Source organism: Hylobates moloch, unplaced genomic scaffold (genome assembly GCF_009828535.3).
Source record: "Hylobates moloch isolate HMO894 unplaced genomic scaffold, HMol_V3 SCAFFOLD_9, whole genome shotgun sequence".
Taxonomy (NCBI): domain Eukaryota; kingdom Metazoa; phylum Chordata; class Mammalia; order Primates; family Hylobatidae; genus Hylobates; species Hylobates moloch.
Genome location: NW_026652284.1, coordinates 93,502,162 through 93,517,118, shown reverse-complemented (window position 1 = coordinate 93,517,118; position 14,957 = coordinate 93,502,162). Strand labels below are relative to the sequence as shown.

General features: G+C 32.6%; 1 protein-coding gene across 2 annotated transcripts in view; it reads left to right on the top strand.

Annotated features, from left to right (window-relative positions):
- CSMD3 (CUB and Sushi multiple domains 3) overlaps positions 1-14,957 on the top strand; it is a 1,208,741-nt gene that overhangs the window by 122,497 nt on the left and 1,071,287 nt on the right. The gene's annotated exons all lie outside the window — the stretch shown is intronic.

Below are 14,957 nucleotides of genomic sequence, written 5' to 3'. Positions count from 1 at the left end.
GCCTCTACAAATAAAAGTGTTTTTTGAAGCTCATTGATTAAAAAGATGTAAAAATTAACTAGCACTCTGACTATTTTTAAGGTAGTTCTTCTGGTTCTTCAGAATTTCCTCTTGGCAAAGAGGTTATGTAAAATTAGAAGTATTTTTGAGGCCTTACCAGAAACTTATTTTAATTGTAAATCAACTATAATTCAACTAAAAGTTTCAACATTCCAAGAATTGCACATTTTATTTAGTCCTAGATTTATGACAGTGTTTGTATACTTTTCTTTAAGTGCCATAAGCTTTTTTAAACTTGTAATTTAAAATATTCTAAGAAGATAACATGTAGGAATTAAAGACTCTTTACATTCTTGGCTATGTTTGAGTTATGATTCTCTGATGCTGTTACTTTCTAATAGTTGATAACATGTTCTTGCCTTCCTAATGTACAAGAAGCAGATTATCAGTGCTAACTTTTTACAGTTTCATTGGTCTTCCATATTCCTTTGCATTTATATTTTTTTCAATTTTAAGTAAAAATTTAGTGTTTCAGTGAAACCCCTTCTCTACTAAAAATACAAAAAATTAGCCGAGTGTGGTGGCGGGCGCCTGTAGTCCCAGCTACTGGGGAGGCTGAGGTAGGAGAATGGCGTGAACCTGGGAGGCGGAGCTTGCAGTGAGCCGAGATCGCGCCACTGCACTCCAGCCTGGGTGACAGAGCAAGACTCCGTCTCAAAAAAAAAAGAAAAAAGAAAAAATTAGTGTTTATTTTCCTCAAGTTTTGGCAATGAAAAACATAATGTAGTGGGGAAAATGGTAGATCTGGAGATGAGATTTATTACATTAGGGTGTTAGGTTTGTTGCTCACCAGCTTTTTGAGCAACCCACGCTACCTCTGTTTAAACTGAGAGATGGTAATAAGGCCGATTCTAGCCATCTCATTATACTCTTCTGCAGGTATTATGAGAAAATGTGTATGAACCTGCTGCATGGCTACAAAATCCCATTAGAGCACATCGAACTGCTTCCAGTCAGATGACACTTAAAAATGCCTGAGTTGTTTCCCAAACTTTGTTGTGCTAAAACAAGGTTACTAGATTGATTACAGCTAAGATTCTATTTTTCTTTATTTCTTTTTTTCCTCTATACTCGTTTACCGACTAAATCTGATTTCTTTTTCCTTTTACGTTGTAAACTCATACGTAAACTTTTACATTGTAACTCATACAGTAATCACCTATTTTATAAATATACATTATGGTACGCACGTCTGACTGATGTTTGATCATCATTGCCACTGTCATTAAAAGCTGGTGTTTTTTGCTAATGCCAAATAATACCTATAAGTAGAAATACAATTTTTTACACTGGCAATGTGTGGGATATAATTTTCCTAAATATATAAAAACACTACTTTTAATATTACCTGTTAGTTTCAAAGTATCAATTCCCTGATAGTAATGCTTGTACATGTACCTGTTCTCTCTAGATTGCCTTGAAAATGAGAAAACACATTTTTATTTTTCCTCTTCCCTGCTTTTCTAAACAACTGTGGCCTCTGGGAAGTTAAAAAACTGAGAAGTTAGGAAAATAAATTTATTGTTCTCATTCTTTCTTTCCTAATCTGTAAATTGGGAATAATAGCACTTAATTCACAGAGATTTTATGGGGAACACAATATAATGAAAGCTCAATGACTCTAACCCTTAACATTTATTGAATGATTCCTCTGCACCTGTCACTGTGCTATTTTGTGTTCATTATGATATTTGACTTCTCCTGTATCCAAACAATGTAAAATAATTACTATTATTATCATCATCATTTTACAACTGATAAAATGAGGCTTGAATTGATTGCCCGAGTAAAATTGTTGAAAGTGGCAAAAGGCAGAAGTATCATTGCAATTCAGATTTGTTTCAGTTTAGATCTGAAGCTCTTCGATATATGTAATTCTATGTAGTTAGACATAATCTCCAAGGTTTATGTATTGATATATAAATAAAAATCTATTTTTTCTTAGCAGTATTGGATAAAATTTAGTAAGAGAAATAATAATAAAAGGTATATTTTCAAACAGGTGTAAAATATACAAATATAAACCGAAAGGTAAGCTACCAATTTATTTTTCCTATTTATTTTATAGACTATATTCAAGCGTGTACTCTGTTTATACAAGCAAAATGACAAGACTATATTCTAACATGTAGTCTATGTTATAATATAGTCTTTAGAGTCTAATGTTTTGCTCACTGTAAGCATTTAACACATCTATTGGTTTTTGTGCTTCAAGAAGTACTGTAGCTAATGTTATAGCTGACTTTAGTTAGCAAGACTGGAAAGAAAAAAATTAGTATGTAACCTACAGCCTGTTCCAGACTGTGTTTATATACAAAATCTGCTGTTTGATTAGAAGTCGAAACTGCTGCTGGCAGAGTTTGATTCATGTTTGCGTCTGGCTGTTTGACTCACTGTTTTCTTGGGTTTTGTTTCTCTCATATTGGATCATATTCTCACTTAATGCATGTCTTTATGGTGTGTTTGCTGTTCTCTTTCTTCCAGAAATTGATATACATATTTTTTACTTTTCATGAGCTCCAATAGATTTTTTAAAAAATGGCTTCCTACACTTGTCTTGCAATAATGTAGGAAAAGAAAATGGTTTGTGGGTCTTGTTATTCTTGCTTGTATAAATAAACACATTGGGATTCATAATCAGAATTTCATATTTTAAAAACTATAAGCCTCCAATTATTAATGATATTACCTGTTTTTCTGTAAGTTATTTTTTATTAAAAGAGAATTGATATTGGCAAAGCACCATTAGATAATTTCTTTTTAATCATAACTTTATCTTAGAAGAAGTGCTGATGCATTTAAGGCAACATTGCTGGACACATAAAGGTTATTCTAAGCCTTGTTCATTTTACATTAATATTATATTTTCCCAATGATAAACTTATACCAACAAGTAAAAATCACCTATTATTTAATGAGGCAGAGACAGATATATTCACCCAGGATCATTCAATATATGATATTGTGTGTCCTTAATAATCTCTCTACATTATACTATACATATCTAATGTGTGATTAGAATCTTTGTAAACATCAATTTATTGAATTTGTTAAGTATATTTAATCATTTTATGTAAGCATTAATTTACACAAATATTTAATCCTGTGGATACAATTTATGTAATTATCATTCTATTATATTTTTGTTTTTTCTTTTATAATTAATTCACATGTTAGCATCGTTATGAATATATATTTTCTATATTTTTTAGATTGGTTCTTGGTAGAAACAGGATGGCTAGGTCAGAAGCAAATAATATTCTTTATATTACTAATATGCTTTCCAGAATCTTATATCAATGAATATTATTACAGCTAGAAAACTATACTTCATTACCTCTCAGTCTTCCCAGACTTACATCTTTTATTCTTAATTTGATTATCTACATATATCTGATTTTTATAGATATTTAACATGTTCTCGTGTTTGATAACCAATCTGATTTTCTCCTGTAAATTTATTTTTTGTCTATGTATCAGTATTTTTCTTGATGATTTACATAATTCATTTATTCTTAAACATGTAAATATTTCCTTTTTTGTGACAAAAATATTTCTTAGCTTATTGGTTTCCTGTTAAATCTTAGCTGTTTTTTTCTACACAAATAAGTGAAGAATTTTAAAATTTTTATATGATATACATTGTCCATTTAAAGATTCATTTCATTTCTTTCAATGTTAGAAAGTCAAGAAGCCAGATGTTTTATAAATACTCATTTTTAAATTCCTTTTCCTAATTTTTAACATGTACAACCTTAATACATATGAAATGTTATGGAATGATAATCTTTTCTCAAAGTGGAAGAGAATGATTATTTCTAAATAACCAATGTAGTAGCATAGTTATTTTTTAAAAGACCTGACTTCAAAAACTTTTATTTAGTGTGACTCCTGACATGTTACTGTGGTCTCCTCATTGCTACTTTGATATGGCCTATCGTTTTGGATGTTTGGCTGTAACAGAAATCCTGACTTACTGTAGCTTAAACAAAAAATTTATTTTTCTTATATAACAAGAAGTTTGTTGTTATGCAGTTCATCAGTAAATCAAAAGCTTTCCCAAAAGTCCTTAGAAGGATTCTTCTCCTATATCATTGGCCAGAACAGCCTGACATCACCATCCATTGGTCAACAGTATTCTAGAAAAACAGCTTTCATTTTCAACCTCAGTTGTGGAAAACAGCATGGAGAAGGCTGAGGGCCAGGCAACTGACAAAATCTATCACAATATCCAAAGCTTAATTTTTGGATATTGTGATAGGTAAATAAATAAGTATTATTTCTAAATAAATTATTTCCAAAGTTGTGATTTAAAAACAGGAAAAATTATCACAAGGTCATAGTCATGGTGTAGTAATGACTGCAATATAAACTTCACTTTCCTGAGTTATATAAATGTCCATAGATTAGAAATGTTAAAAGCGAAAGGATAGGTAATGATAAAATCAAATATAAGTGTAAGTGTTAACATAACACAAAATCTTAAGGAGAAGGCAGATGATAATAAAGTAAATAACACGTGTTCTCACTTATAAGTAGGAGCTAAACATTGGGTACTCATGGACATAAAGATGGCAACAATAGACACTGGGGACTAATAGTGTGGGGAGGGAGAGAGGGAAGCAAAGGCTGAAAAACTGTCATGTACTATGCTTACATCTGGGTGATAGGATCTTTCACGTCCTAGGGCTTGGCATCATGCAGTATACCCATGTAATGGATCTGCACATATATTCTCTGAATCCAAGATAAAAGTTGAAATTAAAATAAAATCATTAAAAAAAGAAAAAGCTTTGGGAGGCCGATGGCTTGAGCTCAGGAGTTTGAGACCAGCCTGGGCAACATGGTGAAACCCCATCTCTACAAAAAATACAGAAAAAGTAGCTGGGTGTGGTGGCCTGTGCCTGTAATCCCCGCTACTCTGGAGGCTGAGGTGGGAGGATCACTTGAACCCAGGAGGTGAAGGTTGCAGTGAGCAGAGACTGCGCCACTGCACTCCAGTCTGGGTGACAGCCAGACACTGTCTCTAAAAACAAAACAAAAGAAAACAAACAAACAAAAAATCTGCAGTAAAGAAATTGAAAGCTGATTTTAATATGGTGGTTGATGAAAGACTATCTCTTAATTTCTTTAAATAACATCCAGATGCATATATAAACTTTGTGGCTATCTTTAACTTCTCCTTAAAGAGGGTCTACAGGTGGTAAATTTCACTTATATGGGGTTGGAAACAATAATTATAACTTCTATGCCATTAAAATAAAAGACAAAGAAAGGAAGTATGAGCTATCACATCATTAAAAAGCATAAATTATCAAAATAAAATGATACAGATACAGAAATATGAGTTCTAAATATTGAACAATATACCAAATTATAATTCATTACAGATCTATGATTGTATACATAAAAAAGCTTAAATGGGCCGGGCGTGGTGGCTCATGCCTGTAATCCCAGCACTTTGGGAGGCCGAGGCAGGCGGATCACAAGGTCAGGAGATCGAGACTATCCTGGCTAACACGGTGAAAGCCCGTCTTTACTAAAAATACAAAAAATTAGCCGGGCATGGTGGCGGGCGCCTGTAGTCCCAGCTACTGGGAAGGCTGAGGCAGGAGAATGGCGTGAACCCAGGTGGCAGAGCTTGCAGTGAGGCGAGATCGCGCCACTGCACTCCAGCCTGGGCGAAGGAGTGAGACTCCGTCTCAAAAAAAAAAAAAAAAGAAAAATCACAAAATCTATTATATTGTAAATAATAGCAAAATTTTGTAATATGTTGAGAATAAACTCCCTAAGTATGAAACAGAACTTAGAACACAAAAAATTGCAATCTATTGCAAAAATACATAAAGTTGTAAAATAGAGAAACACTCTATAGCCATGGGTAAAATGAACTTTTTAAAGCTTTCATTCTGTGAAATGAGAATGAGTCAAAATGTTTGGTTATTAGGTAGATAAAGATTTAATATCATAAAAAAACTGCCAAATAGTTTTTTTAAGCTGCGTACACATTTTGTACTTCACCATCGCTGTATGAGAATTCTAAATGCTCCACAACTTTGTTGACATTTGAGGTTGTCAGCATTTATTGTGGTATTATTTTGCACTTTTGTGATGCCTAATAATATTGAGCATGTGCGTATCAACTATTTATTTATGAAGAGTTTGTTCAAATATTTTGTCTTTTTTAATTGGGTTGTTTGCTTAGTCTTGATATATAAATTATAAGGATCTTTGCAATCTTTATAGCATTTATTTGACAAATATATGCATTGCAATTATTTTCTTCCAGTCTGTTACTTGCTCTTTCATTTTCTTACATTATCTTTGCATGAGTTAAGGTTTCTAATTTTAACAAAGTCCAAATTATTAATATTATATTTTGTCAGTGCTTTCTTGTAGTACAATAAATATTTGCTTATCCAAAGATGAAAAGATACCCTGTATTTTCTTCTGAAGGTTTAGAGTGTTAGCTTTATATTTAGATCTGTGATTCTTCCTGAAGATGTGAAGGAGTCTAAGTTCATTTTGTTCTATTTGAGCATTAAAGTGAAGAAGAATTAAGGTGTACATTTTAAGGAATCCTAGAAATGACAACTTAATAAATTATATGTTCTAGCTTGCTGCCTCTGGACACAATTATAAGAAAGCATGTTTCAAGTACATTTTCAAACGTATTGCTTGATAAACTAAGTTTTTTCTAGAAAAGGCTATGCCTTATTTTTTCTCTGTATTTCTACAGTAATATTACTCTTTTCCTCTTTGGATTTTTACTTTGTGACTATATATAATATTTTTAAACCTTCTTGGTCATTATTCTAGAATATATGTCATTACCATGGCTAAATTATCTGAACTTTATATATCCCTTTATTAAATATCAATTCTTTACCCAGTATTTTTTTTCTCGATACATTGAGGGATTTAAAATATGTAACATTCTGTCACAATTCATATTTATTATACAAATTTGCTGGATTATTGTCATAACCATAGAATTCAAATCCTAATGGACATAATTAAGGAACAGAAATTAGAGTGAATAAACAACAATATATAGCTTGAATTCCCACTTGTGTAATTGTTAGACCATTTCTTTTTGGTTCTTTATAATTAACATATAACAAGTAGACCTTTTCTCCTTCAGAAAATGTTGGCAGTGTCCCCAGAAATGTTCTTGAGTAGCCACTACACTTCTTTTCTTACATGGTTAATATTTCTTCTCTCCTTTGCTCCGTCAGTGTCCCATAGAACTTCTTAATACTCACAGTTAAAATCTTTCCTCACTATACTTGATGCCTCTTTTAATGCCATGCTATAATCTGTTTCCTTTCCTGTAGGCATAATTTTGAGGTAGAGAATGACTTTCCCATGAAAATTATCCAAAAATATCTAAATGACTTAGGTCATAGAAACAAATGACCAGAGGGTAGTTTTATTTTATGTCAGTGCACTCCAGTGATTTAACTCTACCTGATGACATTGTCTCGCCTGTCCTTATCTCTAAGTTTGCCTAAAGATTACATTGAGAATGATATAACTCAATCCAATTAGCTGACTATAAAGATTTCTCCCTTCAGAGTTGGAACCAACCTTTGTGTACTGATTCTCTCTCTTATATAATAAAACGTCTGGGAAACGCAGAGGCTCTACTGTCTGACTCAATGGCATAGAGTGATTGTGTGTATAGCTGTGTGCTGAAATGACATATGTGATATTAACAACTATGTATAATAATAAAGTTATTTATTATTTCTCAATAAATAAGAAAAGCAATACTAGAGTTTTGTTATTGATCTATAATATTAATGAGACACACCAAGTGACAAAGTGAACTTTGCTTACTGTTGGTTCAACTTTGACCTCAGTCATAGCCTTGTATGGAAAACACATATCCCAGGAAACAGAAGCTGAGTGTAGAAATGCATTTTTCTGTGGACAAACTTGAAAATACCATTATATTGTGTTTAGTATCCCCCTACCTAATACTTTAATTTACAAAAGACTTATTGCATTGCCATTGGCCATTGGGCATTGGGCATTGGGCGTGCGAGTGAATTAGAAAAAAAGCCAATTAATATTTTGATGCATCTTGTGCAGTTAATGATTCTTCTCTTTAGTTATCGTTACTCACTTTGGAGCACTCAAATTATTGATTGCATAGATCTCAAGGACAGATAGGATTTCTAAAACTTTTTGTCAACATAAAAGGCTCTTTCAGATCTGACTAAGGCAAGGATTCCAGAGTATACACAACTATTTATTGTTTATACCAGGCATTTTGCCAAAAAGAAATGAGGTGGCTTTTAGTGAAGAAATAGACTAAATTAAACCATTAAAACTGGGGTTAAAAGATCAAACAAAAGATGACAATAAGCAAGTTTAAACACTTTGTTCCTTAGATTAAATTTATTCAATCTTTTATAGTAAATCTGTGGAAAGGTTTACTTCTATTAGCCTGCTTTCAGTAAAACAGCACTGATATCCTAAAAGCAAACTACACATGATGTTATAATTGACTAAAAATATTTGGTAAAATATTTAGTAAAGTGAAACTCACGCTCCATAAACATTCATTTTCTCATCAGTAAAATGGCACAATGAAGTGAACATTTGATAATCTTACAGAAAGCATATTAATGTTCTCATGAATGTAAATGTTTTTAGTAACAAAATCTTTACATAATTAATATGAGCTCCTAAATAAAATGTTTAGATAAGACATTATAGATTAACTCTTAAAATTCATTTAGTTGTGTTAATATTTGATATTCTGAAGGAAGGTACATATACTCTGTATCTGTTAAAAACTAACATTCTTTGAATACATACTCTGTCAGGCTATTTATATACAATTCTCGTAACATCATTTCAGATATTCTTCCTAATATTTTTTATTATACAGTTGGGAAAATAAAATCTCAAAAATATTGATATCTGTTTCAAGATCAAAAACAGGATTTCAAGAGACTGAAGCGTGAACATGAATAGGTTCGAGCACAGCTCATTAATTGTATTTATTTGCATTTTTCAACTATAGCATTTTTGGAGTGATGAATCAGAAGACTTAAGCTAGGCAACCATAAAATCAGATAAATTTATTGAATTATTTTATTGAGTCATTTTACTAAACATAAATTAAAATGTCATGAAGATTAAAGGGTATAAGAAAAGTGGTCACATTTATATCAGGGTCCACTTAAAAATCTCACGTATATGACCTATTTTCTGTTAAAACATGACACATCCAAAGGATATTGTGTCATCAAATAATAATGTAAAAAGGGGACTTTTCCTTCATAGATGTTCAAGTTTGATGTTATAAAGGTATTTAAAAGATATTGAACCCATACAGAAAAATAATTAAATTTATCAACATAAAAATATATATAATTAAGTTTACAGTCACCCAGTTTGTTTTCAGAAATACTAAAGGCTTTTCAGTTGTATTTTAAATGGTATTTTTAGAGAAAAAAATCACAAGTGTCACATATATATAGCAGGACAGATAGAAGAACTAAAATGTATAGAATATGGACCCTTGCCACAGCCACTGCCTACATTTTTGTGGTAATTAAAAAAAATCATAAACTAATCATAGCAACCTCATTTCATTCATTTTAAGATAATGTTTTCTAATTACAAAAGTCAAATTGTATCTGAGTGAGATGTGATTATTTAAAAACAAATGAAAATATATAAAACAGTTCATTGCCACAGTATATTTATTAGAATACTAGCGTTAACTCTTTATTGCATCCATTTATCTTGCCATATAAATTTTCTATATTCTCTATTACTATATTTTAAGAATATAATTTATTCATAATAATATTTGACTCTGTAACATACACATTGCGAAGTGCTTTATTAAAATGAGCACCAATAAGCCTACCACTAAACAAGGATCCTGCTCACATTTTCTTCCATTTGTATCCCATCCTCGCCTTGCTCTGACTTCACCCTACTAGTAACAAGCACCTCCATGTTGTGGTAATTTTTAACTTTTTTTGAAATTATACTTTAATCATACATGAACGCATCCGTAAGCAACATCACGTTTAATTAGGTTAATTTGTAAGATTTATAAAATACATATAATCCCATTTAGTTTTCTGGGACATGCTTTTTTTGGCTCAACCTTATGTTTCTAAGAGTTATCCATGCTGTGGCATATTGCTATAGTTCATTTTCACTCATTTTAACTCAATTGTATGCATTTGCCACACTTCAATAATAAATATCGTGCCCTTTTTAAATTTTTGAATTCAAAGGATATATGTGCAGGGTCGTTACATGAGTATATCGTTTGCTGCTGAGCTTTGGGACACATATAATCGCATCACCGAGGTGTTGAGTATAGTACTTGTAGGTAGTTTTTCAGCCTATATCCCCACCCTCCTTCCCCAATCTAGTAGTTCCCAGTATCTATTGTTCCCATCTGTATGTCTGTGTGTATTCAGTGTTTAACTCTTCCTTACAAGTGAGAATATGTGGTATTTGGTTTTCTGTTCTTGCATTAATTTGCTTAGGATAATGGCCTCCAACTGCATCCAGGTGGCTGCAAAGAACATGATTTCATTCTTTCTTATGGCTGCACAGTACTTCAGGGTGGATATGGATCACAATTCCTTTAACCACAAAACTGTTGATGCATGCTTAGGTTGGTTCCATGACTTTGCTATTGGGAATAGTACTGCGGTGAATATACATGTGCAGGTATCATTTTTATAGAATGATTGTTTATAGAATTTTCCTTTGAGTGGATATGCAGTTGTGGAATTACTGGGTTGAATGGTAGTTCTACATTTAGTTCATTGAGAAATCTCCACGTGGTTTTCCATAGAGGTTGAACTAATTTACATTCTCATGAAAAATATATGTGTTCCCTTTTCTTTGCATTCACACCAACATCTGTTGTTTTTTTTGACTTTTTTGAAACAGAGTCTCAGTCTGTCACCCAGACTGGAGTGCAGTGGCGTGATCTCGGCTCACTGCAACCTCTGCCTCCGGGTTCAAGCGATTCTCCTGCCTCAGCCTTCCGAATAGCTGGGAATACAGGCATGCGCCACACACCCAGCTAATTTTTGTATTTTTAGTAGAGATGGGGTTTCACCAAGTTGGCCAGGCTGGTCTTGAACTCCTGGCCTCAAGTGATCCATCCACCTCAGCTTCACAAAGTTCTAGGATTACAGGCATGAGCCACTGTGCCCAGCTGTTTTTTGACTTTTTAAAAATGGCAATTCTGACTGGTGTTAGATGTTATCTCATTGTGGTTTTAATTTGAGTTTCTCTGATGACTGGTGATGTTAAGCATTTTTTCATGTGTTTATTGGCTGCTTGTATTTATTATTTACCACATCTACTAACATTCTGGTTTTTCTAGCCACTTTCTCTCCAATTAAAGGCTCAATATGCTTTTGATATGCCTTCAAAGTTATTGCAAACAAAAAATATATGGTGTTACTAACTGAATTCAATCTGATTTCTAGACCATGGAATCTGTTTCCTCAACCCCCATTGTCTGACTGCTTAGGCAGGGCAACATATTTTATGCTTTTGTTATAGTAATATAACACAAATAGCTATTCTACACATATTTTTCAAATAAGCACGAGCAGCAAAAAAAGGAAAGGAAAATAATTCTAGTATGAACACTATCTTAATTATTCACAAATTATTAAATATTCTACATTAAAAATAAGATATTACTAAGAATGCAGAACAAACCCATGAGTAATCTCTGAGACAGTCAATTGAAACCAAATTGGTTATCATGTATTTCTCCTTTATCATATAGACAAATCTTTCTAAAAAGTATTGTTGAGCATGCTTTTGGCTAATATTTATAGCAGCACTGATTGGCTCAATGCACTTGTGAGCCAGAAGGACATGTGAGTTCTTTACCAGAAGAAATACATTTTTCTGTCTCTGTTAGACTACAGTATAAAAATTAATATGTATTCAATAAGAAAATATTCAGTGAAAAATTTTTTTTACTCCTATCTTCCTTCAACAAATATAAACAATCCATGGACACAATGTTTTGATATAGGCATTGTGTGCAGATAGCTGCTCCGGGGATCTCGCTCCTTCTTACCTTCCTGTTCCTCAGTCTCTACTGTTTGCTATCCTTTCTGTGACCCTCATCTCTAGCCAGACCTTGAACTCTGCTTTGTGAGTTTTTCATCTCTGCTATGTCCTTTGGATTTTACCAAACATGGAACTAGTCTCTGCAAGCTCTCCTCCATCAGCTCTCCACCTTCCAAAAAGAAGCTATTCCAAACAGACCTTCCTCTGTTATTTTGAGGTTTTCTTCTCTTGTCTTTGAATGATAGGAGAATATTAAAATAAGCGAGATATTGCGTTAAATGATGAGTACCTACTGTCTTCTTGATTAATTCATAATTGATGCTCAATAAAATACTTGCTGATTATAAGTTTAAAAGGAATTTTTATTATGAAACAGATTTAACAAATTGATCTGCTTCTTAATTTCGAGGCCAATAATGAAAATAAAATGTTGAATATGATTATATCAATTTACAGTTGAAGTGTTGATAAATGTTATAAAATGAATCCCACTATTATTATATCAATATCTTGTTATTCTAGAAAAAAACCTTATTTAGGTTAAAATATGTAAGTATTTTCAAAATATGTTTTGAGAGAAACCTAGCAGGATTAATATCCAGAATAAATAAAAATCATGGGGGAAAATTTTTCACATAAAATATTCATTTTTATTTTTCAACACCAACCTAACTATATTCTTATCATATCTTCCCACATCCCATTTAAAAACTAAATTTTAATTATAGTTTTAACCTTATTTTTATACCTTCTAATTGCTCTTATTATTCTCCATTATTTGACATTGTGCAACTTCACACAGCTAATATTGTACTTAACTGTGTGTTGTATCAAAGCCTATTGATTAAATATATCCGGCTTTACTATATATCAACAAATTTTAGTTTGTTACATATTGTCTGTTCTGCTTAATCACATCTAAATTTGTGTTTTAATAAAAGCAGAAATTTGATATATATATATATATTTTTTGTTGTTGTTGTTTTGTTTTTGTTTTTTGAGACGGAGTCTCACTCTGTCACCCAGGCTGGAGTGCAGTGGCGCGATCTCGGCTCACTGCAAGCTCTGCCTCCCGGGTTCACGCCATTCTCCTGCCACAGCCTCTCCGAGTAGCTGGGACTACAGGCGCCCGCCACCACGCTCGGCTAATTTTTTGTATTTTTAGTAGAGATGGGGTTTCACTGTGGTCTCGATCTCCTGACCTCGTGATCTGCCCACCTCGGCCTCCCAAAGTGCTGGGATTACAAACGTGAGCCACCGCGCCCGGCCGAAATTTGATATTTTTCTACAAGATTTTGGAGTAAGTAAATGTGTCACTCAGGTGCATGTTACATAAAACAATGACTTTAAATTTCCATCCTGGTAAAAAGTCTATAGTTGTTTGAAATTAAAATGTGTTTCTTTATCAAAAAATATACAAAAAGTAAATATATAACTGCTTAATATGACCAGCTCTTGGTGTTGAATAGGCTGAATAGACTATGAATCTTTTTGGTTAGGGGCAGCTATATTTGTCTTTGTATGTCTGATACTTAACATAATAATACTATTATGATATAAATATTCAGTAATATTTGCCTAATGAGTGGATCAGAAATGACTACTAGTTTAAATAAAATAGCATTTTTATTTCACTAATTTGTCCAGATTAAACTAAATATTTTCTTGGTGTGATTAATTGGAGTAATTTATTGTTCCCATCTGATTTACTATTGCATCAAATTGTTAGGTAAATTTTTCATATTTCAGTTCTCGTGGTTAACTTTGATGTTTTCTATGAACAATTTCTAACATGAAATTCCAAAGTTTCCATCAAATTCCAAGTAAAATATTTTCATTCATAATACTGACAGTGTATATTGACAGTTAATGTGTGACCAGATTCTAGTATGTTTACCCTTTAACAAATACTGTACTGACTTAAACACTATAGTTTTACAATAGGTATTGAGACCTAATAGAGTATCTTATCTATATTTCTAGCACCTAATTTCATAATAGCTATGTGGAAATTCTTTTCTTTAGTTTAGTATATTAACTTAATAAAACAATTCAATATATACAAATAACACAATATTTTAACATAAAATGTTTTGCTTTTTCTGATGAAGCATTAATATGCTTTTCTTATAGCATACAAGAAAGGACAAGCATAAATAACATTGTGTTTAACTTTATGAGAAAATAGCATGACCCTGTATCTGCCTATTACCACCTTCTATAAATGCTGCATTTTTTCAATTGTGTTTACAAGGATGCAACTTGAAGCCACTCAATTTTTGTATCTAGTTGTTTTCTGGAAGTTCGTATTTGATAGAATACAGAAAAATGGTTTTCGTGATGGGGCAACTATTTGGAACTACGAATTAGAGACAATGTTGGCTGGTCTTCTGACTTGTAGAGATTGTGTGTTTTCTAACCAAGAAACAGAAGGAGGAAAGACAGTTTCTCTCTGCCAGCTTTTTGGTATTCTCTATATCTGATAACATAACATTCATGGGACACTAATTGCCGTATTCGAGTCAATTCTATTGTTCTTCTCATGAAAATCCCTTCTAGAATCTGGTCACACATTTACTTTCAACAAATATTTTATTTTGGAGTTTCAAAAGCTCTCTTTCTGTTTTGTTTGTTTGTTTGGTTGGTTGGTTGGGTTTTTTTGAGACAGAGTCTCGCTGTGTTGCCTGGGCTGGTGTGCAGTGGCACAATCTTGACTCACTGCACCCTCTGCCTCCTGGGTTCAAGCAATTCTCTTCTGGTGTGTTAGCTTCCTGAGTAGCTGGGACTACAGGCATGTGCCACCTCAA